This window comes from Phocoena phocoena, chromosome X, assembly GCF_963924675.1.
Source record: "Phocoena phocoena chromosome X, mPhoPho1.1, whole genome shotgun sequence".
NCBI classification, from domain to species: Eukaryota; Metazoa; Chordata; class Mammalia; order Artiodactyla; family Phocoenidae; genus Phocoena; species Phocoena phocoena.
The window spans coordinates 47,093,325-47,115,677 of record NC_089240.1 but is presented as its reverse complement, the minus strand read 5'-3'; the positions used below and the strand labels follow the sequence as shown (position 1 = coordinate 47,115,677).

Sequence of the window (22,353 nt, the reverse complement as noted above, 5' to 3'; positions counted from 1 at the left end):
CTGAGGGTTGTCTTTTGGTCTTGGTTATGGTTTCCTTTGCTGTGCAAAAGCTTTGAAGTTTCATTAGGTCCCATTTGTTTATTTTTGTTTTTATTTCCATTATTCTAGGAGGTGGGTCAGAAAGGATCTTGCTGTGATTTATGTCATAGAGTGTTCTTCCTATGTTTTCTTCTAAGAGTTTGATAGTTTCTGGCCTTACATTTAGGTCTTTAATCCATTTTGAGCTTATTTTTGTGTATGGTGTTAGGGAGTGATCTAATCTCATACTTTTACATGTACCTGTCCAGTTTTCCCAGCACCATTTATTGAAGAGGCTGTCCTTTCTCCACTGTACATTCCTGCCCCTTTATCAAAGATAAGGTGTCCATATGTGCGTGGGTTTATCTCTGGGCTTTCTATCCTGTTCCACTGATCTATCTTTCTGTTTTTGTGCCAGTACCATACTGTCTTGATTACTGTTGCTTTGTAATATAGTCTGAAGTCAGGGAGCCTGATTCCTCCAGCTCCTTTTTTCGTTCTCAAGATTGCTTTCGCTATTCGGGGTCTTTTGTGTTTCCATACAAATTGCGAAATTTTTTGTTCTAGTTCTGTGAAAAATGCCAGTGGTAGTTTGATAGGGATTGCATTGAATCTGTAGATTGCTTTGGGTAGTAGAGTCATTTTCACAATGGTGATTCTTCCCATCCAAGAACATGGTATATCTCTCCATCTATTTGTATCATCTTTAATTTCTTTCATCAGTGTCTTATAATTTTCTGCATACAGGTCTTTCATCTCCTTAGGTAGGTTTATTCCTAGATATTTTATTCTTTTTGTTGCAATGGTAAATGGGAGTGTTTTCTTGATTTCACTTTCAGATTTTTCATCATTATTATATAGGAATGTCAGAGATTTCTGTGCATTAATTTTGTATCCTGCTACTTTACCAAATTCATTGATTAGCTCTAGTAGTTTTCTGGTAGCATCTTTAGGATTCTCTATGTATAGTATCATGTCATCTGCAAACAGTGACAGCTTTACTTCTTCTTTTCCGATTTGGATTCCTTTTATTTCCTTTTCTTCTCTGATTGCTGTGGCTAAAACTTCCAAAACTATGTTGAATAAGAGTGGTGAGAGTGGGCAACCTTGTCTTGTTCCTGATCTTAGTGGAAATGCTTTCAGTTTTTCACCATTGAGGATGATGTTTGCTGTGGGCTTGTCATATATGGCCTTTATTATGTTGAGGAAAGTTCCCTCTATGCCTACTTTCTGGAGGGTTTTTATCATAAATGGGTGTTGAATTTTGTCGAAAGCTTTCTCTGCATCTATTGAGATGATCATATGGTTTTTCTCCTTCAATTTGTTAATATGGTGTATCACATTGATAGATTTGCGTATATTGAAGAATCCTTGCATTCCTGGAATAAACCCCACTTGATCATGGTGTATGATCCTTTTAATGTGCTGTTGGATTCTGTTTGCTAGTATTTTGTTGAGGATTTTTGCATCTATGTTCATCAGTGATATTGGCCTGTAGTTTTCTTTCTTTGTGACATCCTTGTCTGGTTTTGGTATCAAGGTGATGGTGGCCTCGTAGAAGGAATTTGGGAGTGTTCCTCCCTCTGCTATATTTTGGAAGAGTTCGAGAAGGATAGGTGTCAGCTCTTCTCTAAACGTTTGATAGAATTCACCTGTGAAGCCATCTGGTCCTGGGCTTTTGTTTGTTGGAAGGTTTTTAATCACAGTTTCAATTTCAGTGCTTGTGATTGGTCTGTTCATATTTTCTATTTCTTCCTGATTCAGTCTTGGCAGTTTGTGCATTTCTAAGAATTTGTCCATTTCTTCCAGATTGTCCATTTTATTGGCATAGAGTTGCTTGTAGTAATCTCTCATGATTTTTTTTATTTCTGCAGTGTCAGTTGTTACTTCTCCTTTTTCATTTCTAATTCTATTGATTTGAGTCTTCTCCCTTTTTTTCTTGATGAGTCTGGCTAGCGGTTTATCTATTTTGTTTATCTTCTCAAAGAACCAGCTTTTAGTTTTATTGATCTTTGCTATCGTTTCCTTCATATCTTTTTCATTTCTTTCTGATCTGATTTTTAGGATTTCTTTCCTTCTGCTATCTTTGGGGTTTTTTTGTTCTTCTTTCTCTAATTGCTTGAGGTGCAAGGTTAGGTTGTTTGTTCGAGATGTTTCCTGCTTCTTAAGGTGGGCTTGTATTGCTATAAACTTCCCCCTTAGAACTGCTTTTGCTGTATCCCATAGGTTTTGGGTCGTTGTGTCTCCATTGTCATTTGTTTCTAGGTATTTTTTGATTTCCTCTTTGATTTCTTCAGTGATCACTTCATTATTAAGTAGTGTATTGTTTAGCCTCCATGTGTTTGTATTTTTTACAGATCTTTTCCTGTAATTGATATCTAGTCTCATGGCGTTGTGGTCAGAAAAGATACTTGATACAATTTCAGTTTTCTTAAATTTACCAAGGCTTGATTTGTGACCCAAGATATGATCTATCCTGGAGAATGTTCCATGAGCACTTGAGAAAAATGTGTATTCTGTTGTTTTTGGATGGAGTGTCCTATAAATATCAATTAAGTCCATCTTGTTTAATGTATCATTTAAAGCTTGTGTTTCCTTATTTATTTTCATTTTGGATGATCTGTCCATGGGTGAAAGTGGGGTGTTAAAGTCCCCTACTATGAATGTGTTACTGTTGATCTCCCCTTTTATGGTTGTTAGTATTTGCCTTATGTATTGAGGTGCTCCTATGTTGGGTGCATAAATATTTACAATTGTTATATCTTCTTCTTGGATCGATCCCTTGATCATTATGTAGTGTCCTTCTTTGTCCCTTTTAATAGTCCTTATTTTAAAGTCTATTTTGTCTGATATGAGAATTGCTACTCCAGCTTTCTTTTGGTTTCCATTTGCATGGAATATCTTTTTCCATCCCCTTACTTTCAGTCTGTATGTGTCTCTAGGTCTGAAGCGGGTGTCTCTTGTAGACAGCATATATACAGGTCTTGTTTTTGTACCCATTCAGCCAGTCTATGTCTTTTGGTTGGAGCATTTAATCTATTTACATTTAAGGTAATTATCAACATGTATGTTCTTATTACCATTTTCTTAATTTTGGGGGGTTTGTTATTGTAGGTCTTTTCCTTCTCTTGTGCTTCCTGCGTAGAGAAGTTCCTTTAGAATTTGTTGTAAAGCTGGTTTGGTGGTGGTGAATTCTCTTAGCTTTTCCTTGTCTGTAAAAGTTTTAATTTCTCCATTAACTCTGAATGGGATCCTTGCTGTGTAAAGTAATCTTGGTTGTATGCATTCCCCTTTCATCACTTTAAATATGTCCTGCCACTCCCTTCTGGCTTGCAGAGTTTCTTATGAAAGATCACCTGTTAACCTTATGGGGATTCCCTTGTATGTTATTTGTTGGTTTTCCCTTGTTGCTTTTAATATTTTTTCTATATATTTAATTTTTGTTAGTTTTATTAATATGTGTCTTGGCGTCTTTCTCCTTGGATTTATCTTGTATGGGACTCTGTTCTTCCTGGACTTGATTAACTATTTCCTTTCCCATATTAGGGAAGTTTTCAACTATAATCTCTTCAAATATTTTCTCAGTCCCTTTCTTTTTCTCTTCTTCTTCTGGAACCCCTATAATTCGAATGTTGGTGCGTTTCATGTTGTCCCAGAGGTCTCTGAGACTGTCCTCAGTTCTTTTCATTCTTTTTTCTTTATTCTGCTCTGCAGTAGTTATTTCCACTACTTTATCTTCCAGGTCACTTATCCGTTCTTCTGCCTCAGTTATTCTGCTATTGATCCTATCTAGAGTGGTTTTAATTTCATTTATTGCATTGTTCATCGTTGCTTGTTTCATCTTTAGTTCTTGTAGGTCCTTGTTAACTGTTTCTTGCATTCTGTCCATTCTACTTCCAAGATTTCGGATCATCCTTACTATCATTATTCTGAATTCTTTTTCAGGTAGATTGCCTATTTCCTCTTCATTTGTTAGGTCTGGTGGGTTTTTATCTTGCTCCTTCATCTGCTGTGTGTTTTTCTGTCTTCTCATTTTGCTTATCTTACTGTGTTTAGGGTCTCCTTTTTGCAGGCTGCACTTTCGTAGTTCCCGTTGTTTTTGATGTCTGTCTCCAGTGGCTAAGGTTGTTTCAGTGGGTTGTGTAGGCTTCCTGGTGGAGGGGACTAGTGCCTGTGTTGTGCTGGATGAGGCTGGATCTTGTCTCTCTAGTGGGCAGGTTCACGTCTGGTGGTGTGTTTTGGGGTGTCTGTGGCCTTATTATGATTTTAGGCAGCCTCTCTGCTAATGGGTGGGGTTGTGTTCCTGTTTTGCTAGTTGTTTGGCATAGGTTGTCCAGCACTGTGGCTTGCTGGTCGTTGAGTGAAGCTGGGTGCTGGTGTTAAGATGGAGGTCTCTGGGAGATTTCCACCGTTTAATATTATGTGGAGCTGGGAGGTCTCTTGTTGACCAGTGTCCTGAAGTTGGCTCTCCTACCTCAGAGGCAGAGCCCTGACTCCTGGCTGGAGCACCAAGAGCCTTTCATCCACACGGCTCAGAATAAAAGGGAGAAAAAGTAGAGAGAATTAGTAGAAGTATGAGTAAAGAAAGAAGGAAAGGAGGAAAGGAAGGAAGGAAGAAAGAAGCAAAGAAGGAAAGAAAGGAGGGAGGGAGGGAGGAAGGAAGGAAGGAGGGAAAGAAGGAAAAAGACAGAAAGATGATACAGTAAAAATAAAATAAAGTATAATATAGTTATTGAATTAAAAAATATTTAGAAAAAAAAAAGGGACGGATAGAACCTTAGGACAAATGTTGGAAGCAAAGCTATACAGAGAAAATCTTACACAGAAGCATACACATACACGTTCACAAAAAGAGGTAAAGGGGGAAAAATCATAAATCCTGCTCCCAGAGACCACCTCCTCAATTTGGGGTGATTCGTTGTCTAAAGGAGGGAAGGAAGGAAGGAAAGAAAGAAAGAACGAAGGTAAAGTATAATAAAGTTATTACAATTAAACTTAATTATTAAGAAAAAGAATTTTTTAAAATATCATGGACGGATAGAGCCCTAGGACAAATAGTGGAAGCAAGAGTATACAGACAAGATCTCACACAGAAGCATACACGTACACATTCACAAAAAGAGGAAAAGGGAAAAAATTCATAGATCTCGCTCCTAAATTCCCCCTCTTCAATTTGGGATCATTCCTTGTCTATTCAGGTATTCCACAGATGCAGGGTATATCAAGTTGATTGTGGAGCTTTAATCCGCTGCTTCTGTGGCTGCTGGGAGAGATTTCCCTTTCTCTTCTTTGTTCTCACAGCTCACAGGAGCTCAGCTTTGGATTTGGCCCTGCCTCTGCGTGTAGGTCGCTGGAGGGCGTCTGTTTTTTCGCTCAGACAGGACGGGGTTAAAGGAGCCGCTGATTCGGGGCCTCCGGCTCACTCAGGCCAGGGGTTGGGGGATGGGGGAAGGAGGGGCACTGCGTGCGGGGCCGGCCTGCGGCGGCAGAGGCAGCGTGACGTTGCGGCAGAGGCCGGCGTGACGTTGCACCAGCCTGAGGCCCGCCGTGCGCTGTCCCGGGGAAGTTGTCCCTGGATCCCGGGAACCTGGCAGTGGCGGGCTGCACAGGCTCCGCGGAAGAGGGGTGTGGAGAGTGACCTGTGCTCGTACACAGGCCCCTTGGTGGCGGCAGCAGCAGCCTTAGCGTCTCCCGCCCGTCTCTGGGGTCCGCGGTTTTAGCCGCGGCTCGCGCCCGTCTCTGGGGTTTGCGCTTTCAGCCGCGGCTCGCGCCCGTCTCGGGGGCTCGCGCCCTCAGCCGCGGCTCGCGCCCGTCTCTGGGGTTCGCGCTTTTAGCCGCGGCTCGCGCCCGTCTCTGGAGTTCCTTTAAGCAGCGCTCTTAAACCCCTCTCCTCGCGCACCAGGAAACAAAGGGGGAAGAAAAAGTCTCTTGCCTCTTCGGCCGGTGCAGGCTTTTCCCCGAACTCCCTCCCGGCTAGTCGTGGTGCACTAACCCCTTCAGGCTATGTTCAAGCCGCCAACCCCAGTCCTCTCCCTGAGCTCCGTCCAAAACCAAAACCCGAGCCTCAGCTCGCAGCCCCGCCCGCCCCGGCGGGTGAGCGGACAAGCCTCTCGGGTTGGTGAGTGCTGGTCGGCACCGATCGTCTGTGCAGGAATCTCCCCGCTTTGCCCTCCGCACCCGTCGCTGTGCACTACTCCGCGGTCCCGAAACTCCCCCCTCCGCCTCCCGCAGTCTCCGCCCGCGGAGGGGCTTCCTAGTGTGTGGAAACTTTTCCTCCTTCACAGCTCCCTCCCACTGGTGCAGGTGCCGTCCTTATTCTTTTGTCTCTGTTTTTTCTTTTGCCCTACCCAGGTACGTGGGGAGTTTCTTGCCTTTTGGGAGGTCTGAGGTCTTCTGCCAGCCTTCAGTAGGAGTTCTGTAGGAGTTGTTCCACGTGTGGATGTATTTCTGGTGTATCCGTGGGGAGGAAGGCGATCTCCGCGTCTTACTCTTCCGCCATCTTCAAGGTCCCCCCGAAAGCTCATTTCTTTTTATCATTGAATAATTTCCCACTGTCTGAATGTACCACAGTTTATTTATCCATTCGCTTACCAAAGGACATCTTGGTTGCTTCCAAGTTTGGATAATTATGAATAAAGCTGCTATAAACATCCATGTCCAGGTTTTTGTGTGGACAAAATTTTCAACTCCTTTTGGGTAAAATCCAAGGAATGTGATTGCTGGATTATATGGTAAGAGTATGTTTAGTTTTGTAAGAAACTGCCAATCTGTCTTCCAAAGTGGCTGTATAGTTTTGCATTTCCACTAGCAATGAATGAGAGTTACTGTTCCACATCTTCACCAGGATTTGGTGTTATCAGTGTTCCAGATTTTGGTCATCCTAATAGGTGGGAAGTGGTATCTCACTGTTGTTTTAATTTGCATTTTCCTGATGACATAGAATGTAAAGCATCATTTCACATGTTTATTCACTATCTGTGTATCTTCTTTGGTAAAGTATCTGTTAAGGTTTGGGACCCATTTTTAATCAGGTTGTATGTTTTCTTATAGGCGAGTTTTAAGAATTATTGGTATATTTAGGATAACAGTCCTTTATCAGTGGTGTTTTTGTAAATATTTTCTCTGTCTGTGGCTTGCCTCCTATTTTTCTTGGCATCTTTCGCAGAACAGAAGATTTTAATTTTAATAAAGTCTTGTTTATTACTTCTTTCATAGATCATTCCTTTAGTGTTTTATCTAAAAAGTCATCACCATACCAAGGTCATCTAGGTTTTCTACTATGTTATGTTCTAAGAGTTTTATGGGTTTACATTATACAATTCGGTCTATGATCCATGTTGAGTTGATTTTTTTGAACTGTGTAAGGTCTGTGTCTAGATTCATTTTTATGCATGTGGATATCCAGTTTTTCCAGTGCCATTTATTGAAGAGACTCTCTTTGCTCTATTTTATTGTATTTGCTCCTTTGTCAAAGATCAGTTGACTATATTTATGCAGGTCTATTTACGGGCTCTCTATTCTGTTCCACTGATCTATTTGTCAGTTCTTTCCCTAATATCTCACTCTTGATGACTGTAGCTTTATTGTAGTTCTTGGAGTCAGATGATGTCAATCCTATAATTTTGTTCTCTCCTTCAATATGTGTTGGCTATCCTGGGTCTTTTAACTCTCCATATAAACTTTTTTTTTCTTTGGCCAGTGGCTTGCAGGATCTTAGTTCCCCAACCAATATTTGAACCCCAACTCCTAACCACTGGGCCACCAGGGAGTTCCCTATAAACTTTTGAATCAGTTTGTCAATATCCATAAAAAAACGTGCTGGGGGCTTCCCTGGTGGCGCAGTGGTTGAGAGTCCGCCTGCCGATGCAGGGGACACGGGTTCGTGCCCCGGTCCGGGAGGATCCCACATGCCGCAGAGTGGCTGGGCCCATGAGCCATGGCCACTGGGCCTGCACGTCCAGAGCCTGTGCTCCACAATGGGAGAGGCCACAGCAGTGAGAGGCCCGTGTACTGGGGGAAAAAAAAAAGTGCTGGGATTTTGATTGGGATTGCATTGAATCTATAATCAATTTCAGAAGCACTGACATCTTGACAATATTAAATATTCCTACCCATGAACATGGACTCTCTCATCATTTATTTAGTTCTCTTTTGATTTCATTAATCAGCATTTTATAATTTTTCTCATATAGATCTTGTACATGTTTTGTTAGATTTATATCTAAATATTTAATTTTGGGGAAGCTAATGTAAATGATATTACATTTCTAATTTCAAATTCAACTTATTTGTTGCTGATATGTAGAAAAGAAATTGATTTTTGTACATTAAAATCTTATTCTGCAACCTTACTATAATCAATTATTAGTCCCAAGAGTTTTTTGTTGATTCTTTCAATTATCTACAAAGACTATCATGTAATCTGAAAACAGTTTTATTTCTTCCTTCCCAATCTGTATACATTTTGTTTCCTTTTCTTGTCTTATTGCATTAGCAAAGACTTTCAGAAATGGAATGGTGAGAGAGGAAATCTTTTCCCTGTACCTGATCATAGTGGGAAAGCTTCAAGTTTCTCACCATTAAGTAGGATGTTAGCGATAGATTTTTTCCTAGATAGCCCTTATCAAGTTGATAAAGTTCCCCTCTGTTCCTAATTTACTGAGAGTTTATCAGGAATGAGTGCTGGATTTTGTCAAATGTGTTTTCTGCATCTATTGATATGAACATGTGATTTTCTTTTTTAGTTTGTTGATGTGATGGATTTCATTTATCAATTTTCAAACGTTGAACCAGCCTTGCATACCTGGAATAATTTACACATGGTTGCAGTATATAATTCTTTTTATACATTGCCGGATTTGATTTGCTAGTATTTTATTGAGAATTTTTGCATCTGTTAAGCCAATCTTAAAAATAAAAGTTAAGATTCAAAATGGCAGCATAAAAAGAGCCTGAACTTACCTCCTCCCAAGGATACAATAAATATACAGCTATATAAGGATCATTCCACCTGAAAAGAATGTGAGAATTGACTTGAGATGTGGGGGCGAGCAGTCACAGCACTATCCCACCACCTTGCTGAAACTAGGGAATGTCTGTGGTTGCAGCACACACACACACACACACACACGCACGCGCACACACACACACACACACACACACACATACCCCGTTCCCTGGCGGGGGAAGGCGAGTATGACAAGTTGCAGTATTATTCCTCTCCCAGCCTAAAGCCAACTCAACACTTCCCTGTAACCAGGCTGGGTCTTGCAAATATGAGCAGTTGCAGCATTCTCCTACACCTGGCCTAAAGCTGACATGCACTCAGACAAGGCACTCTACTGCTGTGTTGCTGAAGCCTGCAACTGTATGCAGTCGTTTTCCCACTGCCTTTATGAAAAAAGGGAACAAGCCCTGCACCATACACTCTCCAGCTTCCTAGCCAAAGTTGTTGGGCATGTACAATTCACAAAAGGGATAGCACTTGATTGCCTGGCCCTGTTGACCAAGAGGGCTGGCATTCCAGAGCTCCACGGGACTGTAACAATCAGAAAGACAGTTCTCAGCAGGCCACCAACACCAGGGTACTGCACAGACAGCAGACTGAAACACAATCTCAGTCTTCCTGTGAAAAAGGCCTATTTACTTAGCCTGGAACTTCACCCTGAAGTAGAGGCTTCAGGTTTCCCACACATCTAGAGGTTAAGGAGGTGCTCCCGCGGTACATAAGCAGGGAGACACCATCCTTGCCCACCCTCTTGGCCTCACTAATGCTCAACAAGGCTCCCCAGAGTGCAACTTATACACTAGTCAGGAGCCCCAATGTTTGTAGCTGTTACCCAGAGGACACCTCCAGATCTCCTCATCTGGAAGCCAGCAGAGAATACAATTATGGCTCCACTGGAATGTATATATCTGTGTACTTTAAAAGTACTGCCTGAGGGTCTGGCTTCCAGTCAGACTGACACTGGTGTTAAATGAGATTCCTCCCCTTGGAACACTGAGGGGTCTCAGTACATCCTCAACATCAGGGGCATATCAAGAATAAATCAGGTGGTATAGACAACTGCAAAGATTTGTGAGACAACGAAGAGCTAGGACGAGGTTGAATGAGAAGGATCATCACCTACACAAGGTCACTCCTTCAAGAATCAGAGAGGTAGCAATATTGCCTAATACATGGAAATAAACATAGAAATCAAAGCAAAGTGAGGAAACAGAAAAATATGTTCAAAATGAAAGAATGAGACAAAACCCTCAGAAATAGATCTTAATGATATGGGAATAAGTAATATAATTTATAAAGAATAAAAATGGGCTTCCCTGGTGGCACAGTGGTTGAGAATACACCTGCCAATGCAGGGGACATGGGTTTGAACGCTGGTCCAGGAAGATCCCACATGCTGTGGAGTAACTAAGACCGTGAGCCACAACTACTGAGCCTGCATTCTAGAGCCCATGCACCACAACTACTGAAGCCTGCGCACCTAGAATCTATGTTCTGCAACAAGAGAAGCCACCACAATGAGAAACCCATGCACCACAAAGAGTAACCCCTGCTCGTGGCAACTAGAGAAAGCCTGTGCACAGCAATGAAGACCCAATGCAGCCAAAAATAAATAAATAATAATAATAATAAAGAAGTGGTGGCCCCTTAAAAAAAAGAATTCAGGGCTTCCCTGGTGGCGCAGTGGTTGGGTGTCCACCTGCTGATGCGGGGGACACGGGTTCATGCCCCGGTCTGGGGGGGTCCCGCATGCCGAGGAGCAGCTGGGCCTGTGGGCCATGGCCGCTGGGCCTACGCATCCGGGGCCTGTGCTCTGTGGCGGGAGGGGCCACGGCAGTGAGAAGCCCACTTACCGCAAAAAAAGAAAAAATTCAAAGTGATGGTCATAAAGATTCTCATTGAACTTGGAGAAGAATGGATGAACACAGTGAGAACTTCAAAAAAATTTATAAAATATAAAAAAGAACCAATCAGAGGTGAAAAACACATAACTGAAATGAAAAGTACACTAGAGGGAATCAATGGAAGGTTAGATAATGCAGAAGAACAGACCAATGATCTGGAAGACAGGGTAGTGGAAATCATCCAATCAGAACAGCAAAAAGAAAACAGAATTCTGTGGAATGAGGATAGTTTAAGGGAACTCTGGGCAACCTCAGGCATACTAACATTTGCATTATAGGGACCTCCAGAAGGAAAAGAAAGAAAGGGGCAGAAAACTTCTTTGTAGAAATAATGGCTGAAAACTTCCCTAACCTGGGGAAAGAAACAGACATCCAAGTATGGACAGTCCTAAACAAAATGAACCCAAAGAGATCCACACCAAGACACATTACAATTAAAATGCCAAAAGTTAAAAATAAAGAGAATTTTTAAAGCAACAAGTGTAAAACAACTAGTTACATATAAGTGAATCCCCTTAAGATTATCAGTGAATTTTTCAGCAGAAACTTTGCAGGCCAGGAAGAAGTGGCATGATACATTCAAAGTGCTGAAAGGACAAAACTTACACCAAGACTACTCTATTCAGCAAGGTTATCATTCAGAATTGAAGGAGAAATAGTTTGCCAGACAGGCAAAAACTAAACGAATTCATCACCACTAAACCAGCCTTACAAGAAATGATAAAGGGACTTCTTTAAGCAGAATGGAAGAGTCCATAAATAGAAATAAGAAAATATGGAAAAGAAAAAATCTTCTTGGTAAAAGCCAATATATAACAAAGCCACTTATAAAGCTAGCATGAAAGGTAAAAAACAAAAGTAGTAATATCAACTAAAAGTACAATAAGTAGTTGAGGGATACACAAAATAAAAAGATGTAAAATAGTCTGTCAAAAATATTAAAAGGGGGAGTAAGTTAAAATATAGTGCTTTTAGAATGCATTTGAATTTAAGCAACTATCAACTTGAAATAATCTGCTTTATATACAGATTGTTAGATATGAACCTCATGGTAACCAAAAACAAAAAATTTATAATAGATACACACAAAAAGAGAAAGGAATCCAAATATAACACTAAAGAAAATCATCAAACCACAAAGGAAGAGAACAAGAGAAATAGAAAAGAACAGAGAAGAACTGCAAAAAAAACAACCAGAAAACAATGAACAAAACGGCAAAAAGTATATACCTCTCAAAAATTAACTTAAATGTAAATGGACTAAATTATCCAACCAAAAGACATGAAGTGGCTAAATGGATTAAAAAACAAGACCCATCTATATGCTGCCTACAAGAGACTTACTTCAGATGTAAGGACACACACAGATTGAAAGTTAAAGGATGTAAAAAGATCTTCCATGTAAATGGAAACCAAAAGAAAGCTGGAGTAGCTATACTTATATCAGAGAAAATAGACTTTAAGACAAAGACTGCAATAATATACAAATTAGGTCATTAGATAATGATAAAGGAGTCAATCCAACAGGAGGATACACAGGCATACCTCATTTTATTGCCCTTTGTTTATTGTGCTTTACAGACATTGCATTTTTTACAAATCAAAGTTTCGTGACAACCCTGCATTGTCTGATGATGGTCAGCATTTTTTAGTACTTTTTCAAAGATATAATGCTGTTGCACACAGTAGACTACAGTGTAGTGTAAACATGACATTTATATGCACTGGAAAACCAAAAAAATTCATGTGACTCACTTTATTGCAATATTCACTTTATTGAAGTGATCTGGAACCAAGCTCACAGTATTTCCAAGGTATGCCTATAATAATTTTAGATATTTATGCACCCAACACAGGAGCACCTATATACAAAGAAATATTAATAGACCTAAAGGGAGAATAAAAAGCAATACATAATTGTAGAGGGCTTTAATACCCCACTTTTATCAATGGATATATCATCCAGACAGAAAATCAACAAGGAAACATTGACCTTAAATGACAAGATGAATTTAACAAAATATACACAACATTCCATCCAAAAGAAACAGAATACACATTCTTCTCAAGAACACATGGAGGGGCTTCCCTGGTGGTGCAGTGGTTGAGAGTCCGCCTGCCGATGCAGGGGACACGTGTTCGTGCCCCGGTCTGGGAAGGTCCCACATGCCGCGGAGCGGCTGGGCCCATGAGCCGTGGCCATTGGGCCTGCGCGTCTGGAGCCTGTGCTCCGCAACGGGAGAGGCCACAGCAGTGAGAGCCCTGCGTACCACAAAAAAAAAAAAAAAAAAAAAAGAACACATGGAACATTCTCCAGGATACACCATATGTTAGTGCACAAAACCAGTCTTAATAAATTTAAGGGACTTCCCTGGTGGCATAGTGGTTAAGAATCCACCTGCCAATGCAGGGGCATGGGTTTGATCCCTGGTCCAGGAAGATCCCACATGCTGCGGAGAACCTAAGCCCATGTGCCACAACTGCTGAGCCTGCGCATCACAACTACTGAAGCCTGCATGCTCTAGAGCCCGCGTGCCACAACTACTGAGCCCACGTGCCTAGAGCCCATGCTCTGCAACAAGAGAAGCCACTGCAGTGAGAAGCCTGCGCACCGAAACAAAGAGTAGCCCCCTCTCGCCACAACTAGAGAAAGCCCATACGCAGCAATGAAGACCCCACGTAGCCCAAAAAAATAAATAAAATAACTTAAAAAAATAAATTTAAGAAAATTGAAATCATATCAAGCATCTTTTTGGACTATAGAAATCAATTAGAAGAAGAAAAGTGGAAAATTCACAAATAAGTGGAGATTAAACATGTTACTGAAAAACCAATGAATAAAAGAAAAATTCAATAGAGAAATAAAAAATGCCTTGAGTCAATGAAAATGGAAATACAACATACCAAAACATATGGGCTACAGCAAAAGGAGTTGCAAGAGGGAAATTCATAGAGATAAATGCCTACATCATAAAATAATAAAAAGCTCAAATAAACAACCTAACTTTATACCTCAAGGAACTAGAAAAAAGAAGAACAAATGAAGCCCAAGGTCAGTAGAAGGAAGGAAATAATAAAGATCAGAGTGGAAATAAATGAAATAGAGACTAAAAGGATAATCAAAAAAAATCAATAAAATTAAGAGCTCATTCCTTGAAAAGATAAATAAAATTGACAAAATGTTAGCTGCATTCACCAAGAAAAAAAGAGCAAGTCTCAAATAAAATCAGAAATTATAGAGAAGATGTTACAATTGATACCACAGAAATACAAAGGATAATAAGAGACTACTATGAAGAATTATATACCAACAAATTGGACAAGCTATAGGAAACTGATAAATTCCTAGAAACATACAACCTACCAAGACTCATTTAGGAAGAAACAGAAAATATAAATAGACCAACCACTCCCAAAACATTAAAAGCCCTGGATTAGATGGCTTCAATGGTGAATTCTACCAAACATTTAAATAATAAATACCAATACTTCTCAAACTCTTCTAAAATATAGGAAATGGAGGGGGCAACACATCTAAATGCATTGTTTGAGACCAACATTACCTTAATCTCAAAATTAGACAAGGACACCAAGAAAAGAAAATTACAGTCCAACATTCCTGAGGGACATAGAATCAAAAATCCTCAACAAAATATTTGCAAACAAAATTCAGCAACACAATAAAAGAATTGTAACCATAATCAAGTGGAATTTTTCCAGAGATCAATAATGGTTCAACATCCACAAATCAAACAGTATGCCATACCACAGTAACAAAATGAGTGACAAAAATCATATGATCATCTCAAAAGACATTTGACAAATTTCAACATACATTTATGATAAAAACTCTCTCTCAACAAGGTGAATATAGAGGGAATATATCACAACATAATAAAGACCATAGAAGACAAGCCCATGGCTAACTTCATGCTCAGTGGTGAAAAACTGAAAGCATTTCCTCTAAGGTCAGAAACAAGACAAAGATGCCCACTCTCTTCACTTTTATTCAACATAATATTGGAGGTCCTAACCACAGCAGTCAGACAAGGAAAATAAATAAATGGAATCAATATTGAAAATGAATAAGTAGAATTGTCACTGTTTGCAGATGAAATGATACTACATATGGAAAATCCTAAAGACACCACCTAAAAGGGGTGGGATGAACTGGGAGATTGGGATTGACACATATACACTAATATGTATAAAATAGATAACTAATAAGAACCTGCTGTATAGCACAGGGAACTCTACTCAGTGCTCTGTGGTGACCTAAATGAGAAAGAAATCCCCAAAAAGGAGATATATGTATACATATAGCTGATTCACTTCATTGTACAGCAGAAACTAACACAACATTGTAAAGCAACTATACCCCAAAAAAAAAACACCTAAAAGTTATCAGAAATAATAAATGAATTCAGTAATGTTGCAGGATACACAATTAATACACAGAAGTCAGTTGCCTTTCTATACAATAATAATGAATTATCAGAAAGAGAAATTAAAAAAACAAGCCTATTTACAACTGAATCAAAAAGAATTAAATACCTAGGAATAAACCTAACCAAGAAAGTAAAAGACTCATACTTGGAAAATGAATGGGTATTGATGAAAGAAATTGAAGATGACACAAACGGATGGAAAGATATACCATGTTCATGGATTGGAAGAATTAATATTGTTAGGCAGAACACTCTATGACATAAATCACAGCAAGATCCTTTTTGACCCACCTCCTAGAGAAATGGAAATAAAAACAAAAATAAACAAATGGGACCTAATGAAACTTCAAAGCTTTTGCACAGCAAAGGAAACCATAAACAAGACGAAAAGACAACCCTCAGAATGGGAGAAAAGATTTGCAAATGAAGCAACTGAAAAAGGATTAAGCTCCAAAATTTACAAGGAGCTCATGCAGCTCAAGCAGCTCAGTATCAAAAAAAAAACAAACAACCCAATCCAAAAATGGGCAGAAGACCTAAATAGACATTTCTCTAAAGAAGATATACAGATTTCCAACAAACACATGAAAGAATGCTCAACACCATTAATCATTAGAGAAATGCAAATCAAAACTAAAATGAGATATCATCTCACACCAGTCAGAATGGCCATCATCAAAAAATCTAGAAACAATAAATGCTGGAGAGGGTGTGGAGAAAAGGGAACACTCTTGCACTGTTGGTGGGAATGTAAATTGATACAGCCACTATGGAGAACAGTATGGAGGTTCCTTAAAACACTAAAAATAGAATTACTATACGACCCAGCAATCCCACTACTAGGCATATACCCTGAGAAAACCATAATACAAAAAGAGTCATGTACCAAAATGTTCATTGCAGCTCTATTTACAATAGCCAGGACATGGAAGCAACCTAAATGTCCATCAACAGATGAATGGATAAAGACGTGGCACATATATACAATGGAATATTACTCAGCCATAAAAAGAAACGAAATTGAGTTATTTGTAGTGAGGTGGATGGACCTAGAGTTTGTCACACAGAGTGAAGTAAGTCAGAAAGAGAAAGACAAATACCATATGCTAACACATATATATTGAATCCAAAAGAAACAAAGGTCATGAAGAACCTAGGGGCAAGATGGGAATAAAGATGCAGACCTACTAGAGAATGGACTTGAGGATATGGGGAGGGGGTAGGGTAAGCTGGGACAAAGTGAGAGAGTGGCATGGACATATATACACTACCAAACGTAAAATAGATAGCTAGTGGGAAGCAGCCACATAGCACAGGGAGATCAGCTTGGTGCTTTGTGACCACCTAGAGGGGTGGTATGGGGAGGGTGGGAGGGAGGGAGATGCAAGAGGGAAGAGATATGGGGATATATGTATATGTATAACTGATTCACTTTGTTATAAAACAGAAACTAACACACCATTGTAAAGCAATTATACTCCAATAAAGATGTTAAAAAAATAAAATAAAGATAATACACCTAACTTTCAGAGGTGAAGAAAGGATTAAATAAGATAATTCATTAAACAGTTTTAGTTTTGTGACTACAAAATAAATAATCCATTAAAAAAACTTTCTGTTATAAATAAAGTGGCAGAGCCTGGGGGTTGGCGGGGGGGAAGAATTAATATTGTTAAAATGACCATACTACCCAAGATGATCTACAGATTTGATGCAATCCTTATCAAAGTACCAATGAAATATTTCACTGAACTGGAACAAAGGATCCTACAGTTTGTATGGCATCACACACAAACTAAAACCCAAGTAGCCAAAACAGTCTGAGAAAGAAGAAAATGCTGGAGGTATCACGCTCCCTGATTTCAAACTATACTAAAAAGCTACACTAATCAAAACAGTATGGTACTGGCACAAAAACAGACACATATATCAATGGAACAGAATAGGGAGCCCAGAAATAAACCCACATTTATATGGTTAATTAATCTATGACAAAGGAGGCACAAATATGCAATATGAGAAAGACAGCTTCTTCAATAAATGATGTTGGAAAAACTATACAGCCATATGCCAAAAAAAAAAATCAAACTGGACTACTTTTTCATACCATGTATAAAAGTAAACTCAAAATGGATTAAAGACTTAAATGTAACCCCTGAAACCATAAAATTCATAGAAGAATCACAGGCAATACATTCTCTGACATTAATCTTAGCAACATGTTTTTGGATAGGTCTCCTCAGGCAAGGGAAACAATATGGGACTACATCAAAATAAAAAGCTTTTGCACGGTGAAGGAAACTATCAACAAAATGAAAAGGAAATGAGAGATTTTGCAAATGATATATCCAACAAGAGGTTAATATGCAAAATATGAAAAGAACTCATACAACTCAACATCAAAAAAACAACAACCCAAGTAAAAAATGGGCATAGGGGGCTTCCCTGGTGGCGCAGTGGTTGAGAATCTGCCTGCTAATGCAGGGGACACGGGTTTGAGCCCTGGTCTGGGAGGATCCCACATGCCATGGAGCAACTAGGCCCGTGAGCCACAACTACTGAGCCTGTGCGTCTGGAGCCTGTGCTCCGCAACAAGAGAGGCCGCGATAGTGAGAGGCCCGCACACCACGATGAAGAGTGGCCTCCGCTTGCCACAACTAGAGAAAGCCCTCGCACAGAAACTAAGACCCAACACAGCAAAAATAAATTAATTTTTAAAAAATGGGCATAAGGCTCTTTGTGTGCCTAGTGCAGCCATGGCTCATGGTCCCAAGAAGAACCTGAAGTATGTAGCAGCTCCAAAGCATTGAATGCTGGATAAACTGACTGGTGTGTTTGCTCCTCATCCATCTACCAGTGCCCACAACCTAAGGGAATGTCGCCCCCTAATCACCTTCCTAAGGAACAGACTTAAGTATGCCCTAACAGGAGATGAAACGCATGCAGCGTTTCATTTGGATTGATGGCAAGGTCCGCACTAATATAACCTACTGCTGGTTTTATGGATGTCATCAGCATTGACAAGACTGGAGAGAATTTTCATCTGATCTATGGCACCAAGAGTCGCTTTGCTGTTCATTGTATTACACTTGAGGAGGCCAAGTATAAGCTGTGTAAAGTGAGAAAGATCTTTGTGGGGACAAAAGGAATCCCTCATCGGGTGACCCATGATGCTCCCACCATTCACTACCCTGAGTCCCTCATCAAGGTGAATGACACCATTCAAATTGATTTGGAGACTGTCAAGATTACTGATTTCATCAAATTTGACACTGGTAACCTGTGCATGGTGACTGGAGGTGCTAACCTGGGAAGAATTGGTGTAATCACTAACCGGGTGAGACATCCTGGTTCTTTTGATGTAGTTCGTGTGAAAGATGCCAGTGGCAACAGCTTTGCCACCCGGCTCTCCAACATTTTCGTCATTGGCAAAGGCAACAAACCATGGATCTCTCTTCCTCATAGAAAGGGTATCCGCCTTACCATCGCTGAGGAGAGAAACAAGAGACTGGCGGCCAAACACAGCAGTGAATAAAATGAACTCTAAGTGACATGATTGGAAAAGTCTTTGTACTTAAAGATAAAACCACATTAAAAAATGGGCATAGGACCTAAGTTGATATTTTTCCAAAGAAGACATACATATGGCCAACAGACACATGAGAAGATGCTCAACATCACTAATCATCAGAGAAATGCAAATCAAAATCACAATGAGATACCACCTCACACATGTCAAAATGGCTATTACCAAAATGACAACAAAATACAAGTGTTGGTGAAGATGTGGAGAAAAGTGAACACTCCAGCACTGTTGGTAGAAATACAAATTGGTGCAGCCAGTGTGGAAAACAGTATGGAAGTTCCTTGAAATTTAAAAATAGAACTGTCATATAATTCAGCAATTCCACTTCAGGGTATTTACCCAAAGAAAACAAAAATACTAATTCAAAAAGTTATGTGCACTTCATGTTTATTGCAGCATTATTTACAATAGCCAAGATAGTAAAGCAACCTAGGTGTCCATCAGTGGACAAATGGATAAAGAAGATATGGTATCTCAATAATTTAAAAAAAATTTTAATACATTGAATTGGATGGAAATGAAAATAAATCATATCGGGCTTCCCTGGTGGTGCAGTGGTTGAGAGTCCGCCTGCCAATGCAGGGGACGCGGGTACATGCCCCGGTCCAGGAAGATCCCACGTGCCGCGGAGCAGCTGGGCCTGTGAGCCATGGCCGCTGAGCCTGCGCGTCCGGAGCCTGTGCTTCACAACGGAAGAGGCCACAACAGTGAGAGGCCCGCGTATCGCAAAAAAAATAAAATAAATCATATCAAAATTTGAAGAATAAAGCTAACGCAGTGCTAACATGGCTGTTTCCACATTTGTAATCAACCAGTGTAATCCATCACATCAACAGACTAAACAAGAAACATCAAATAATCATATCAATTGATACGGAAAAGCTTTTGATAAAAATTCAACATCCATTCATGATAAAAAATAATGCTCAGAATAATAGTGATAGACAGAAATTTTCTTAATTTGACATAGAGAATATAAAAAAGAAACTATAATGTTACACAAAATGGTGAAAGACAATGTTTTCCCCTAAGATATGGAATAAAGCAAGAATTCCACTTTCACCACTTCAACATTATACTGGAAGTTCTCACCAGTACAATGGGCAAGAAAACAAATAAAAATCATATATACTGAAAATATAGAAATAAAACTGTCTAAATTTGCAGAAGGCAAAGTAATCTACATAGAAAATCCCAAGATATTCACAAATACAAAACCTAGTACAAATAAGTGAGTTCAGCAAGGTAACAGTATACAAGAAAAACATACAGAAATCAAACATATTTCTATATGCTAGCAATGAACATGTGGAACCTAAAATTAAAAACATAATCCCTATTACAATTGTTCAAAAAATTAAATAGATGTTAACCTAACAAAACACACACAATACTTGTATGCTGAAAACTACAAAACACTGAAGAAAGAAATCAAAGACTTAATTATGTGGGGACATACCATGTTTAAGCTTTAGAAAGCCTATTATAGTAAAAATGTCAATTATCTCCAATTAATACACAGGGTGAATGGAATTCCTATCAAAATCCCAATGCCCAGAAAGATTTTTTAAATATTGAAAAGAAAATTTAAATTTTTATATGAAAAGCTGGGAAATGAGATATCCACAGAGTCCTTGAAAAGCTCCAAAGTATTCCTGGGAATCAGAGTGCCACATACATATGCAGGTCTGTGTTTATGACTAAGGTTGTGTGTACACTGGGGAAATACCTGGGAAAGACCTAGGCTCTCACCTCTGCCCGTTAATGAGGCTCTGTACTAGTAGGAAGTTAAGGTTAAGACAGAGTTGTAAACTGCCTGATGAGCTGATAAAAGCATGTCCCCAGTAAAGACACAGAGCCCCTCAGAAAAGACAATAAGTGTTACTATTTCCAGACATTTAAAGAATCTCTGTTGGGGGCTTCCCTGCTGGCACAGTGGTTAAGAATCTGCCTGCCAATGCAGGGGACATGGGTTCGAGCCCTGATCCAGGAAAATCCCACATGCCGCAGAGCAACTAAGTCCATGGGCCACAACTACTGAGCCTGCCCTCTAGAGCCCATGAGTCACAACTACTGAAGCTCGCATGCCTAGAGCCCATGCTCCACAACAAGAGAAGCCACCACAGTGAGAAGCCGAGGCACCGCAATGAAGAGTAGCCCCCACTCGCTGCAACTAGAGAAAGCCCGCGAGCAGCAACAAAGACCTAACTCAGCCAAAAATAAATAAATAAATTTATTTTTTTAAAAAACAGGAATCTCTTTTGGTCATTAGCTAACCACTTTGCTCACCAAGCAGAGACTTCAGTGGTCACAGATGACAAAGAATACAGGCTTTACAAAATTAATTCAGAAAAGACACTAAATTAAAAAAAAACAACAAAACACAGGAAAATGAAAGAATCTGACTTCCAGAGTTGCCACATTTTATATATACATACATATACACACACATATATGTTACTGAGGTAACATTGATTTATAACATTATATAAGTTTCATGTGTACAACATTATATTTCTAATTCTGTATAGCCTACATGCTCACCACCAAAAATTTATTTTCCATCCAGCACCATACAGTTGAACCCCCTTACCCATTTTGCACTACCCCCCCGATACCACCCCCTCTGATAACCACTACTCTGTTTTCTGTATCTATGTATTTGTTTTTGTGTGGTTTGGTTTGTTCATTTATATACACATTATATTATTGCAAATGTCCAGTTTTCAACAACAACAAAAAAATGAGGCATGCCAAAAACCAAGAAACTATGGTTCATATACAGGAAAAAAGCAATCAGTTGAAACTGTTCCTAGGGAAGCCCAGAGGGTAGACATAAAGATAAATATATTAAATCAACTGTCTTAAATATGTTCAAAGAGCTTAAGGAAGTTATGTGAATAATGTCTAAATACATAAAGAATATCAATAAAGAGATAAAAATTAAACAAAGGAACAAAATTAAAATTCTGGAGCTGTAACGTTAAATACTGAAATACAAAATTCACTAGAGGGATTCAATAGTAGATTTTGGCAGGAACAAAAAAGAATCATCAAAAAAAGATCAATTAGAGTATCCAATCTGAAGAGCAGAAAGAAAAAAGTATGAAGAAAAACGATCCAGAACTAGGAGACCTGTGGGACAGTAATAAACATATCGACATGTGCATAATGGAAGTTTAAGCAAAAGAGGAGGGAAATGGAGAAAAAGAATATTTGAAAAAATAATAGGGGCTTCCCTGGTGGCACAGTGGTTAAGAATCCACCTGCCAATGCAGGACATAGGTTTGAGCCCTGGTCCAGGAAGATCCCACATGCCGCGGAGCAACTAAGCCCATGCGCCACAACTACTGAGCCTACACTCTACAGCCCATGAGCCACAACTACTGA

General features: G+C 39.5%; 1 pseudogene; it reads left to right on the top strand.

Annotated features, from left to right (window-relative positions):
• Positions 1 to 18,133: 18,133 nt before the first annotated feature.
• On the top strand, positions 18,134 to 18,912 carry LOC136142111 (small ribosomal subunit protein eS4-like; annotated as a pseudogene).
• Positions 18,913 to 22,353: the final 3,441 nt, after the last annotated feature.